General features: G+C 48.1%; 1 long non-coding RNA gene across 5 annotated transcripts in view; it reads right to left on the bottom strand.

The window, feature by feature from the left end:
* Nucleotides 1-5,199, bottom strand: part of LOC126538731 (uncharacterized) — a 55,939-nt gene extending 50,740 nt beyond the window's left edge. For 4 of the 5 annotated variants that reach the window (XR_011896054.1, XR_011896053.1, XR_011896056.1 and 1 more), the window contains exons 1-2: nucleotides 5,058-5,189; nucleotides 1,336-1,623 (exon numbers count right to left, since the gene is read on the bottom strand). This is a non-coding gene — a long non-coding RNA (uncharacterized lncRNA). Of the gene's footprint in view, nucleotides 1-1,335; nucleotides 1,624-5,057 lie in introns of all 5 variants that reach the window. The other variant, XR_011896052.1, reaches the window with a different exon arrangement.
* Nucleotides 5,200-8,541: the final 3,342 nt, after the last annotated feature.

The raw sequence follows: 8,541 nt of genomic DNA, 5'->3' as shown, positions 1-8,541 counted from the left end.
AAATCACCCGTGATAATAATATTGAAACGTGAATAAGTGTGTTGTGCAATGTAATCATGCATAACGTCTAGGTATTCAGGGGGCGCATTCGGAGGTCGGTATACGCCACCCAGAAATATGCTTTTTCCATTAAATGTAAGGTTACACCATACGCTTTCATGGTCAGGTATGCTGTTTAAAACTGTGAATTTTATGTTAGATTTAATTGCGACAGCTACACCTCCCCCCCCGCGATTCTCTGTCTTTCCGTATGAGCCGATAAGAAGGTGGAAACACTTCGGAATCCTGGACGCTTTCCTGAAGCCAGGTTTCCATGATGACTATAACGTGCGGTTGATGGGCTGCAACTATGCTTTCAAGTAGGCTTGACTTATTGACTACGCTGCGCGCATTCAGTGATAACACTCTGATAGATTTCGTACGTTGTTGTCACGTGCCATCGCAAGCTGCTGGGCCAGCGTGTGCAGAAGTTTTCGGTTTAGATAGTTCAATTCTTCTGACCTCACACTCATTCCATATAAAGGTGTTGCCATTTATTTTTAGTTTATCAAATGACAGAGATACCTTTGCCCCTTTCGCCTTGTCACTTACTGCAGAACACCATAATTTAGCACGTGTGTCGCATACTTTCTTTGAGAAATCCTCGGATATTGAAATCCGGGTGTTTTTCACCTTGAAGCAGCTTGATAATATTTTGTTTTTCTGAGCGAAGTTGAATAGCCTGATAATAACGGGGCGTGTCCTTTGGCTTTGCTTTGTACCAATTCTGTGAACTCGTTCTATTGAGTTAATTTCTATTCCTAGGGTCTTCTTAAGTATACCGTGCACTTCTTCTTCAAGTGTTTTAACATCTTCATCAGAGCTCTCTCTTAATCCATAAATTACTAGGTTATTCCGCCTACTTCTATTTTCTAAATCATCGACCTTCGATGCCAGAAATTCTACTTGCATCATGGTAGATTTACAAGATTCCTCGCAGTGTACTATCCTGTCTTCGCATTCTTTCCATAATCCCCTTTCATTCTCAATAACTGTCATTATTCCTTGCAAATCTGCAACTATTGTCTCCACATGCTTGACATTTGAAGACAGTTGTTTCAGTGCTTTGTTCGTTTCCTTTTGTTCTCTTAGAATGTGTTTCATTAGTTCCCGCTGCGAACATTTATCTGAATCAGAGTAAGGGCCTGGATTTTGTTCGTCTCCGGATGTTAGTAACATTAAGCGGACAACATTAAAACAACCCCGCAAAATAGCAACACAGCATTGTGGACTTGGGAGCACCGTTAACGTTACGCCGTTGTCTCTAACTGAAGAGACTAAATGCTGGTCACTAACCTGTGCGATCAGAAAAAATTTGATCAGCATCCGTGCTCGTTAGGTGCTTCCAAGTCCACTGAAGGGAACGTCGAAAAGGCTGCTGCTTTTATCCGGGTGCCACGATGTCTCCGTCGACGTTACCGTGCTGGTCAGGTGGTCCCAGTGCAGTGCACGTGGTACAGCTTCCTGCGACTTGTTTTGTCCGATGAAGCCAGCAGGGCAGACAGCCGGAGGTAGCAGTAGATAGGCCTGATGCAGTGCATGCTCAGACCCTGCGTTGACGAATCCGGTCCTCGACAGCACGATCTGTGCGATCAGAAAAAATTTGATCAGCATCCGTACTCGTTCGGTGCTTCCAAGTCCACTATGATATATGCAACTGAGTCTGTGTTAAATAATAATATGCAAGATAACAGATTATAATTGTATACTGGGAGTCATTTGACACAACTGTATTACAACTAGTTTCCATGTAATAACATGAAAATTTCTATATGTATTTGTGTTTAAAAAACTCTTATATCCACACTTTCTGCGTAATTGTATTGCTACACCAGCCGCTTCCGTGCCTGTCTGGGAGACCGGAACTTTGTCAAGCCGAAGAGATTTCGGCTTTTTTCCCGGCTCTCCCTTTTTCACCTTGTATCCAGTGGTAAAAATAAAAATCATGATGATGATGATGTAGCAGAATATGATCACAGAACTGAAATGCCACTGTACTGAATTTTGTTAAACTGAAAGGCATTTGCATTGGGTTGAACGGGGTTTCGATGGGGGATACAAAAAAAGTTCGTACAGCTGAATAATTTGCTTAAGTGACGTTCAAGTGGTAGTTTACTGTATATTGGTTTTCTTGGATAAAAGATTTAGTTGGAAACAGTGCCTTGTATGTCCTCATTTTTTCTGAAACATTGCTCGATGAACAAGAGGCGCAAAAAGACGCCTTTCTATTTTGTCTCTTCCGACCTAACTGGCATTTGGCGAATACCTCTTGCGTGCGGGAGAAAGTAAGGAGGGGGGGGGGGGGGGTATATTGGAAAAAATTTGGCAGTGTCTGGCTCCTCCTGGGGTGGTGTTAGAGGTGCGTATGAACCACTGCTTAGATAAATCGAACTCGGTACCTTTTTCTCAGTACAAACATTCGTGAATGTTAACTTCTTATTCTAGCAGTTTAAAAATGTCTGGACAGGCCCTATATCACAATGTCCCAAGCCTCCTATTTTTTTATTTAAAAGGACTTGAAAGCATTCGAACTTCAATGTTAATGAAAAGAATGTTACAACTTTCAATAGCAAGGGATTGCTATTATCAAGACTCCACAAAATGATGCAAAAAGGGCTGTTCTGCCATGAACAATTTTCAATATTGTAATTCTGAGAAGCGGTTATTAAGTTTTGAGGAGAAAGTTTGTTGAATGTATGTTCCAGCTTGTAAACCACGCACAAACTATTTGAGGGCGGTAAGAAGATTCTCTATTGTTTAATATCAAGAGTTGACAAACAGCCACAGTTCAGCAATGTCATGTGTTTTCTAATTTTGAAGAGCAAAAATTATTTCAACATATCTGAGCTATCAACACTACAATAGTAATGACGCTAGCCGTTAATCAAGTGGGGGACCAAGATTACAATTTTTTTTTCAGGGTGGGGGGCTCAGCCCCCCCCCCCCTGAAAATCTCCGGAGGGGGCTCGGGCCCCGGAGGCCCCCACATAGTCACCATCTATACTGCTATGTTAACATGGATGGTATTATATGTGCATTTCTCAAGTGAATAAATTAAACAAAGTACACGTAGTTCATTTTCATGGGAAGCAACATTGACGCAATCAATTTTGCGTCTTTCCATTTTAAGGTGAAAGCCTTAGATGCCTATGCTTTAAGGTCTCATTGTGAGGTACAGAAAATATCATGTGACCCAAGGAAGGCCAGAAGCGAACGAAAACATGTCCAGCCATGTATAAGACATGATTAATGATTATCAGAGTTATCACTATGTGGTACCTGTTTCCAAGTTCCTGTGATGATGTCAAAGGTTATTTCAGATACACCGCTTCATCACTATCATTATATACCGTTCTTTCATATGTGAATGCATAGCTTGTAGAAGACAGGTAGGTAGAACCATAATGCAGAATGGACCATTTGTTAAAGAATTGGTTTTCTTCACATGACGATCCATCTATAAGATTTTTATAATGAGTGGGACATTGCACCAAACTGGTAGCCCATGACGGTGAGTTGCTCATTGTTACCAACCTTCTAGTGAAAAAAATATACTTTCGAAGAACTCCCAAGAAAAGAAATGTATAGATATATATAGAGTGAAATGCACATTATTGCAGGGACCTGAACTTTAATCAAAGTGGTGACAATAGTGGTCAAAGTTTTCTTATTATTTGTACTAATGCAATGTGAAGATGGGGATCACGATCCTGGCAACGAAAAATGAAAATCAATGATGACAGCGGTCATTGTCAGCTTAAAGAACTGTGTGGACAGACAGACATGGGAAACCAGCACTCACGTGGTGTCGCAGCAAAGCTGGAACTTATGGCTCAGCCAAATAACTTATAAGGGCTGTGGCGCACACGATAGCTGCGCGCGGGTATGATATACTAGAAATCATCAAGCAGCATCTGCCACATGGTGTTAGCGCATGCTGCCTGCACTAATAGATCTCCCACCGAGCTCCTACATCTATACGAATACACAGCTACAAAATGCATGCCGTGATGCAGGATCCATCCAGTAAAGGGAACAAATTCGCCAGTCGCTTAATATGACATTGACCGACACCTACAGAAGTCGCTTAATCATTTAAATAATTAGGTGAGAATGACTTGGTTCGACAGGCAAGGTTCTGACTGGTGTTGTCGCTTTTTGTGACTGTTGTCGCGGATCGCTTTTTAAGTCGCGACGATAGATTGGATTTTTTACAAGCACTGCTCCAGGAGGGCACATGCAACCGGAGGCCTCAGGAGAGGACTTGAGGTTATAATAAAGCAGGCGGCGCAGGATCCCCAGGGCACCCAAGGGGTAGTGGGGAGATCAAAGCTGGAAGCAGGATGGCCTGTAGGATTGGAGTGGCGGAGGCCTAAGCGTGCTGGACTTAAAATAAATATTATTACGTCCAGCCGCCAACTTGTGACGCCAAGACTTCTGCAACAGCAGTCAGAAGTTTGCCGTTTGACATACTAAGGCAGCAGCGGAAGCGGACGAAGACACAGAAACGTGAAAAAGAGACCCCACGCTACAAGTTAGTAGTATTTTAATATTTAAATTATGGCAATTGAATAACGCGCAACTGAGCCCTCTCGAAGCGTTCGACGCATGGAAAAATTCGCGAGGACGGTAAGATACCAGTGTGACAGGGGCACAAACAAGGAACGAAAACGCACACACAGGGCAAACTGTGAAGATGCTATATATTTTGCTATATATGTAATATATGCTATATCTATCAAGTGACTAGTGCCATGCTATAATCTTCAAAGGTCGCAATGCTTTCGCAATGAAATTGTTGACAGTGTGCGCTGTGTGTGTATCTTGTGTTCCGGCTCACTGCTCATCGCGATCACGCCCGATCCTGATCGAATTTCGCGGTCGTGATTGCCTTCTTTGGACAAAATGAGCGAGAGACCCAATAACAGTCGAGAATTTCGATCCGGATCGGTGCCGATCGCGATGAGAAGTATACGTGTGACACTGGTAGTGACAGGGCAACGCCATATCATACTCGCCTTCACGGGAGACCACTGACCAAACGACAACAATCGTTCGCGCCAGTGCACTGCGCCAGCAACACCCAAGGAGACGCACGAGGAAAACTTGTACGCGACGCTCAGATCGCCAGCCAACACATCGCAACATGCCGGCACGCCAGGGCACGCCTAGGGACAGAACGACCAAAGAAACTGCTCCTCCGTGGTACCTAGGCAAAGGGAGAAATTTCAAGCGCGAAAGCCCCCAGATTTTCTCTCTCGCACCCGCTGAAACGACTGGCCAATCCCGTGAACTGGCGTTTCCTCTAATGACCGTCTCGTGTCTTTTTTCGCAGAGCATCGCTGCGATTAGAGTGACAAAGCGTCGTAGAACTTGGCCGTGAGAGGACGGAGACAGCATGGGCATCGCTGGCCACGACGAAAATAACGGACGCACATGTAGCGTGAGTTGGACGACGTATCGCATCGATCGCTGCGCGAAGTAGCCCACGCGTGAGCCACAGCCGGGTTCTCTCGGAAAGAAAGAAACACGAGCAGCGGGGATTCCTGCCGATATGCAGTTCGGCTCCCGGCGCATTGATTTCATGGGTAGTCGTCGACGTCTTTGTGAGTGAAACGGCTTAACGGTCGAGCTGCGCGTGCATTATCGGTTTTCGTGCTATGGAGTTTCGCGTAGGAGTGTTGCCGTTTTGGCCGCCACCCGCCAGATGTCGCCACGGTACTAGGCACCTCGCTTTTGGCGCGACTTTTGAATTGTGCGCTGGTGGACCTCCCATAGCAATTTGTTTTATCTGACGCTGTTCACTGACATGACATGGGCCGCCAGTGTTTCGTGCCTAACTGCAAGAGCCGTTATGCGCCAAACGAGAGACGAATACGGTTCTTCAAGGCGCCAAATGACCCGAGACGCCTGACAGCTTGGGCGAAAGCCATTGGACGCACAGACAGGCAGCTCACGCCGGACTACTACGTCTGCGAGAGGCATTTTCCAAGTAGCGTTGTCAGGAGTCCACAGAAGTGGTGCGTCGAATACAAATACAAAGGCAACATATTGCTTGACCACCGCAAGAGGGCGGTGCTGGGGATGGACGCCGTACCGACCCTGAATCTCTGCCCTCCACTGGAGGTGACACCCGAGACGGAAAGCTCTGGGAGCAGTGACAAGCCGAGTGAAATGTCGGCCGCCAATACGAGCAACGATCAGTCACCAGACGACGCTGAAGGCTCTCCTGAGAAAGCTGCGAGAGTGGACAGTACAACCACGCCTGTTAATCAGAAGCCTGGGCTGCCAGGTAAGAACTCGGATGCTTCACCGCGCACGCTTAGAGAGCTCATCGCTGGAGCACCGTGTGCACTATCGTCCTCTTTGTCAGCACCAAAGAACGCGCCATCTACGTCGACGCCAAAGAGCACTGTGTCTTCTCCCGTGACGTTGAACAGCTCGTCGCCTTTTATTATGCAGACCACCTCGCCCGCACGTTTTACGCTGTCGAGCACGATGCCTCCCGTCTCGCCGATGACCACGTCCGCGCCTGTGATGCTTAGGAGCACGTTGGCTCCATTTGCACACATCGGTGCACCGTCCACGCTGGCACTGAACCGCGCATTACCTCCCCTGGCGCTGAACAGCTCGCCGTCGTCAACGCTGCTGCTCATGCCGGTGGCGTTGATTCCGAAGCAGGGGGACAACAGCCCCGCAAGCGTTGCGATGCGCGTGGTGCCTGGCGGTGCACAGCTGCCCGGAAACAATCTGCCCGGAAACCACCCGCCCGGAAAGGTGACGACCGCCCTGGCGTTCAGGGTGACAGGTCCTGGCCATACGGCGACGAAGAAGCCCGTCGCGGCTCCCGCCGTCGTTCCTGCCAAGCGCGAGGACTACCGGCGGCGGCCCGACGACGTTGTCGTGGTCAAGGAAGAAGTTTTGTCAGACGACTCGGGAGACAGCGGCGGCGGCTCGTCGGACGACGGCGCTAGCTTCGCGGAACCCACTGCAGCGGCCAAAACGTCGGCAGCGAGAACGACGCCTAAGCCGGGCCAGCCGAGCACGGGCACCGTCCGCTTGCCCCTGAGCATGGCCCTGGGTGCAGACCAGGTGCTGCTGCCGAGCCCATCGTGGAACCATCATGATGTGGACATCGAGTCCACGAATGCGCGCAGCTTGTGCTTCGTGGAGCTGCAGAGCAGCCCCACGTCGGGCCCGCCCTTCACGCGTCGCATCCTGCAGATCGTCCAGTCGGCCTCGTCCGGCTACAGCATCAGGTGCTACGTGCTCGACCGTGAGGTCGAAGTCACCGTGCTGCCGGCGGGCTCCCCGCCCCCGACCGTGGAGGAGATTGCCGAGACGCTGCAAGACTTCCATGCCAGGACTGTGTGTCGGGGAGGGCTGGCCCGCAGGGACCTGCCCGGCGCGCGCTTCGAACGTGCTTGGCTGGACAAAACTGGCGTCTGGAGGCACGATCGATGCCCGCTTCTCCTTTACGGTGGTGAGACGCAGTGCAAGTTCTGTGCTAGCCTGCCGAACCCTTTCAACCCGCCCACGACGTCCACCATTGATAAGTCTAAACTGCCGCAGAAACACACTGCGAGAAGTGGGGTTAGAACTGAAACGTGAAACATGGGGAAATGGACAGGAAGGGACTGGTGGTTAAGTCCACCGCAGGCAGGCTGGGGAAGGGAAAGACGTTTCGGAAAGTGAGCACCATGTTTCGGTAATGCCACCAGCTCAAGTTTTTCTGAATGTGTGCTGTGTTGAGGACACATTGCACTGCATGTTGACAGTGTGCACTTGAACAGGGTCTAATTTCAGGTGTGGTGTGATGTGAAAGTCGCATCCACAGTGTTGGTGTGCCTGATTTTCTGTGTACGAGCCCAACTATACAGGTCCGGCACCTATTGTTTCTGAGAGCCAGATTTCATGGTTTATGCCCTTATCCATGGTGCAGTGATGTAAGACCATATGCCATGCAATGTGTTTGAACAAGGGAGGTTCCTTTGTGCTGTTGATTTCCTGGGTGCTATCTGCGTGCATAAATAACATGACTTGTGATGTAGCCGACATGTTCAAATGACCTTCCTCTAACACTGCTGAGGTGTATCTGTCATTCGTGCTTAAAATTGGTGAATGTCATTTGCCAGCTGTAATGGCCCATCGGCGTATTGACTATTTCTGGCACTGCAGTTGTGTTTACTGAACAAAAGCAGCTGTCTTCACTGATGTTGCAGGCTTTTCATTATTTATCTTGAGAAAGTAGCATTGCTGCTGTTGACATAGTTGCATTGATAATGCTGGTAGCGCTGGAGTCAGAATTATGGCAAGCACTGTGGCTAAATTTCAGGTAGATTGGATGTTCTGAAGCGTGTTGCTTTTTTTTATCTGTGCTAACATTGACTTCAACTGATTTAGCATGCATGTCATTTGACATTTAGGACATTGGCAGCTGTTTCATATTGCCTGGTGGAGAACTATAACAGCTTGCTGCATGCATTTTGCCACACTATGCTG

Source organism: Dermacentor andersoni, chromosome 8, assembly GCF_023375885.2.
Source record: "Dermacentor andersoni chromosome 8, qqDerAnde1_hic_scaffold, whole genome shotgun sequence".
In the NCBI taxonomy this organism is placed as follows: domain Eukaryota; kingdom Metazoa; phylum Arthropoda; class Arachnida; order Ixodida; family Ixodidae; genus Dermacentor; species Dermacentor andersoni.
The sequence above is the reverse complement of the archived record's forward strand: the minus strand, read 5'-3'. Positions and strand labels throughout refer to the sequence as shown.